Genomic DNA, 5,553 nt, shown 5'->3' with positions numbered 1-5,553 from the left:
GAAGGAAGATAAATTACATTTTGACGGCATCAGCATCAAATCAAATCACAAAGTGTGGCACTAACACACTGAACAAGTGAAACAAGTAAGTACTAAGTAGTACTTGCACTTGTTTAGCCCACAAAATGTAGTTGAATGTAATATCCAAAATAAGGATTGCAATTAACACCGTAAGATATTTTAAGCATACCTTACCAACTAGCAGCATTGGTATCAAGAATGAAGGAACAGCTGAGACCAATCCAAGAAGTAAATACTCCAACTCTGTGAAGTTCTGTCAAGTACCATGGTTTTCTTCTTCAATATCACACAAACTATATTTATATACACACACCAGAATAGAAAAATAATAATAACCAAAATCATTCTTACAGCGGAAAGTATCCAAATTTTAAATCCACTGCTTAAAACTCATCTAACACATTAATCTGACTGGATCAACATGTATACATCAATTCTTAAACAAAAAGAGCGATAGGAAGTTTGAAAATTGAAAGAGTAGGATTACCTCGTAGAGTTTGAGGGGAACAACAATGCCGAGAGAGTGTGAGCCAGAACGATGTGTACAAGAGAAAGAAGTATTCTCCCCATCGTTTGCTTTCGTTCGGTGACAGCCACAAACTCAAAGAACAAGAAGATGATGATGAATCTTTCGTAAACAGAGAAAAGAGAGAGTGTGTATCAGATTAAATTATTAGGATTATTAGAGATTGAGATGGGAAAGCAATGAATGATTAATATAAAAACCAATGCATGACTAAACAATGATCCTAATAATAAACAATTAGTAAATTGGTTTGTTCATAGCATACATTGGAAATAGCCAGTGTCTCCAGGTATGCGATAAAATAAGAAAGAGCAAGAATCAATGATGGGAAAGTATAAGATGCACCCAAAACGGTGAAAAAATAATGTGTCCAGAAATAATTCCCAACATAACTGAAGAATACTATCCAGAGGCTGGCCTGTCAGAATAAGGCATGTTCATGTTAGGCTGAAACTGATTAAAGATAAGTTATACAATAAGGTTGGCCCAATAAATCTATAGTACATTTCATAAGAACTATTCTTTTTCTTTCTCTTTTTTTTTTCTTTTTCATTTTCAGGGTACACATACAATTAAAATAAGTAAAATCTTTGTGTATCATGGAACAAATAGATCTGAATATTCAAATAAAAGGAAACAGCCAAGTGCAAGGCCCTATATCAAAAATAATTATTAGCTTCAGCATAGTCTTTATTTTCCATTTTTTTTGCCTGTCCAAATACACAAAATAATGTTGGGTGAATATGATGCTCTCATGAACTTAAAAAGCTTAAGGAAAGAGGAACAAGCGAATCAGTAAAAGGGAAATTAACCAGAATGAATCCTTCTTTTCTTGTGCTAATAATTCTTCAAAAGAAATGTCAGCAAATTCGTCGTCTCTGTTCTCTATCAGTTCACGGGATTTCGCATTGTCCATACAAGACCCAATTTCAAGCATCTTTGTTAAATACGTAGCATATTAATATAAGAGATACTTTATAAGCAGAAGCCAAGCTAACTAACTAGATAATACAAAATGTCTTAGTGAAACTACAGCATCATTTAAATAGCATTAACATACTTCTGCAACAAAATTGAAGGAAAGATATTTATTAATCCTCTTATGATGGACTCGAATTAATAGTATACCTTCTGTTATACTGGTGAGAGTTTAAGCTACTGTTGAGGGAAATTATAAACAAAAGCATCCCCCTCTAATCTCTTTTGCTCCAATTCAAGCTTGTATATCTGTAATACTAAAAAATTTTAGATACTCATTGATGCCATATGCAGACTTGATGAGTTGATGACACAAAAGTTCGCTAGCTTTATCTTAGCCGACCTGTTGACGGAGTCGATCAAAAGAAGATCTGTCTGCGTTGCATAATAAAGCGTTTGTTATTACAAACTTATGTTGGATCACATAAGCCCTATAACAAAAAGAGCATGTAAAAGCAATTAGAACAGTCAATAGAACTCGAAAAGATTTATGCAACTTGAGAAGAATATTATTACTAAAGCCTAATATACAATCTAAGTAAGCATAAGCTTTGAGTTCTTCATCACAAGACCCCTCCCCCCAATGAATTCCTGCTATAATGTTATTAATTGTGAGCAAAATTATGCTAAAATATATTGCCTATACCCCCCTGCTTTTTCATAATGAAACTAATGAAATGCACCTTTTAATACCAAAGAATGAAAGAAACTCTAGAGTTACCTTGATAGAATTAGGACTTAGATGTTGCAAGGCCTTCATTTTTTCATTGATCCTACTCCTTCTTCTCTGCTCAACAAGGAAAACTACCATATGTTTGAATGAAATCAAAACCAAGTACCACAAAAAGCCACTGTAGGAATTTAGAAAATTTTTTTTGACAAATTATGAACTTTTGCTGCTCTGTTCCTCTTTGATGAGCGCCTAGAAGGTACAGGCTTTAATTCGCTGGAACATCTTCTGCCAAAGCTTCAACACCCTTCTACATTCAGAAATTCCCAACTAATTGTGTTCAAAAATGAGTACAGAAAAAGGTGTGTCTCCAAACAATATTCATAATAACGCCAAGAGAAGAGCATGCTTGTGACATTAGTTCACAACCACGAAGAGCAGAAATAAACTCCAGCAGTTGTTTCTTTGCTGCATCCTTATACAGAACCACTTTATTAGCATTCCTTCTATTAGCTTCACTACATTCATGAAAAAGAAAAGTGAGTACTTAAGAATATGATCAGTGAGGTATATATAAATAATTAAATATCAGACAGTTGCATAGATATCTTTTACCTAGTGGATAAGATGTGGGCAAGCAAACCCTCCATGTCACTTTCTCCTCAACACGGTGCAGCAGAATTGTGCCTCCTGAGATTTCGGCATAGAACAAACTTGACTAAATTTTTTTCCATTAGAAACGCTATCAACTTTGTCACAGTAAAGAACATAAGAACGAATATAAACTCTAAAACGAGTCAAAGTGTAGATCATTTTCCAGAATAAACAAATTGGAATTGATTTCTCAAGTCATGTCATTAGTAAGTTAGGACTAATAACAAGAAATTACAAAGAGGGGGAAGAAAGGTTAGTCAGAAGCAGACAGAACAAAAAATGAAACAGAAACCATGACCAGAAGATTAATACTTACAATTCTTGGACACAAATTTAAATCCCATCTTTTGTGCAGCTAAATTGAATGCCTTTTCAACCATAACTGCTTTGGAAGATAGAATAGGAATGACCTACATTTAAGAGCAGAAATCACATAATAAGAATGAAATTCAAACATATTTGACAAAATACTAAAGTTATTAAATAGAATCCCTCAACCTCCTCCGGCTCTTCAATCTCCTCCTCCACCTCAACCTGCTGCGACGCCGAATCCCTACTCAGAGTTGAAACGATGTGGAGGAACTGGGTTCTTCTTCTTCTTTGTCCAGACGAAGAGGAGAACGATATTGCACGACAAGGTGGCTGCTAGGATAGTTTTTATCTAATATAAAGAAAAAAGGATATTTAAGTTTTTTTATAAAATTAAATAAAAAATATTTTTTATTTTTTTTTTAAATATGAGGGTGATTTAGTAAAATTATTGATATGAGATAATATTTAAAACAAAAAAAAATTAATTATTGATGTGAAAAATATAATTCACTTGTAGTGTTTTAATTTCTCTACGATTTTATCATACCAGTACGTATAAATTTATCATCGTACCGAAACAATTACCTTTTATTTTTATTTTTGTGATACATCGCGATCTCTTATTTCTTCGTCAACTCTGAATGAAAAATGCTGACATGTCATGTTTAGAAATGAACAGGAGCCTAATTATCTCTAAATTCAAATTGGTTAAAAATTTATTTCTCTTTATTCTTTAAACAATATTTTTTTAAATTATTTTTTATTCATCATATTAATATTATTTTTTCATCCTTTTTTTTCTCATAATGACAAAATGATTCATTTTGGTTTCTGTTTTCTATTTTAAATTATTTAGGAATTTATTTGTTTTTATTTTTTAAATAATATTTTTTTAAATTATTTTTTTATTCATTATATTAATATTCTTTTTTCAATAAATAATTGAATATATGATATAATAAGTACAAACTAATTAATAAATTATTCAAATTTAAAAATATCATATATTATAAAATTAAATAAATAATTGTCAAATATAACTTTTAAATATATAAATAAGGGTAAAAAACTAAAATAAGCCAGATTAATTTTACACGATTCAGCCAACAGAAAAATTGATTCACCAATCAGTCAAAGCACAATTTAATGTAGTTCGAATCAACTCATTTCGAACTTGACTTGAATATAATTCGAATCATGCAACTTCGAATTACATGCAAACGTTAAAAATACATAATTCGAATTGAAACAATTCGAATTACTATTAGATGTGAACTCAGCATAATTCGAATTGATGCAATTCGAATTACTATCACACGTGAGTTCAACATAATTCGAATTGAGTGGGTTCGAATTACTCTCAAGTGCCAAGTCCTATGTAATTCGAATGATGTTGATTCGAATTACACATTGTACAATTCGAATTCCATACAATATTCTTTTGTCTATTTTTAATAGCTCATAAATATTTTTTAATGAAGAGTATTGTATAGAATTCGAATTGCTCACCGTATAATTTGAGTAAGGCTTGGTTTGGTAAAACTTTTACTTTTTAAGAGTAGCTTATGAAAGCTGTCTTTTAAAAGACGACTTTTTAAAAGCTACAGCACTTGCGTTTGGTAAAATCACATTAAAAATAGCTTTTAATAAGCAAAAGTACTATAATTGTGTTTGGTAAAACAACTTTTAAAAATTAAAAAAATTATAGTAAACATATTTATAACGAAGAATAATATTTTTTTTCAAATTTTAGAGACCACTAATTTAAATATTTATTTTATTTACTCTCTATATTAATATAAATAGAGTTATCATTAGTCAATAATAAAACTTATAAATTTATTTAAATTATACCACAAAAAAATATTTTTTTTATGCAAAATAATTTAAAAAATGACTTAAAAGATGTTAGGAATACTATAAAAATGTGTAATGTCCTAATGACTTATGACATTAAATATATACTCTACATAGTCAATAATAATTTAAAAATTAAAGAAAATATATTTTTATCATGTATTTACTTAAATCACTAGAATATTATAAACTTTTAGAGTATTCATAACATCTTTTAAGCCATTTTTTTAAAATTATTTTGTATGGAATAAAATATATTTTTTAATTATTTGGTATGGAATAAAATATTTCTTTAATTTCTAAATTATTATTGACTATGTAGAGTACTTTAATTAAATTTTGAGTACATGCATGTATTTACCTAAGTCATTAGAACATTACAAATTTTTATAGTACTCCTAACATTTTTTAAGCCATTTTTTTAAATTGTTTTGCATAGAATAAAATATTTTTTGTAGTATAATTTAAATAATTCATTAAAAAATTATTAAAAAATATTTATGAGCTATTAAAAATGGACAAAAGAGTATTGTAT

General features: G+C 29.3%; 1 long non-coding RNA gene across 8 annotated transcripts in view; it reads right to left on the bottom strand.

Annotated features, from left to right (window-relative positions):
- Positions 1 to 3,519, bottom strand: part of LOC107613825 — a 6,271-nt gene extending 2,752 nt beyond the window's left edge. Inside the window, exons 1-8 of one of the 8 annotated variants that reach the window (XR_002353159.1) lie at positions 3,348 to 3,519; positions 3,166 to 3,259; positions 2,811 to 2,885; positions 2,247 to 2,713; positions 1,676 to 1,900; positions 813 to 965; positions 509 to 649; positions 191 to 274 (exon numbers count right to left, since the gene is read on the bottom strand). This is a non-coding gene — a long non-coding RNA (uncharacterized LOC107613825). Of the gene's footprint in view, positions 1 to 190; positions 275 to 508; positions 650 to 812; positions 966 to 987; positions 1,258 to 1,359; positions 1,901 to 2,246; positions 2,714 to 2,810; positions 2,914 to 3,165; positions 3,260 to 3,347 lie in introns of those variants that run through there. The other 7 variants (XR_002353160.1, XR_002353155.1, XR_002353158.1 and 4 more) reach the window with 7 other exon arrangements.

The sequence above is a fragment of the Arachis ipaensis genome, chromosome B08, assembly GCF_000816755.2.
Source record: "Arachis ipaensis cultivar K30076 chromosome B08, Araip1.1, whole genome shotgun sequence".
In the NCBI taxonomy this organism is placed as follows: domain Eukaryota; kingdom Viridiplantae; phylum Streptophyta; class Magnoliopsida; order Fabales; family Fabaceae; genus Arachis; species Arachis ipaensis.
The sequence above is the reverse complement of the archived record's forward strand: the minus strand, read 5'-3'. Positions and strand labels throughout refer to the sequence as shown.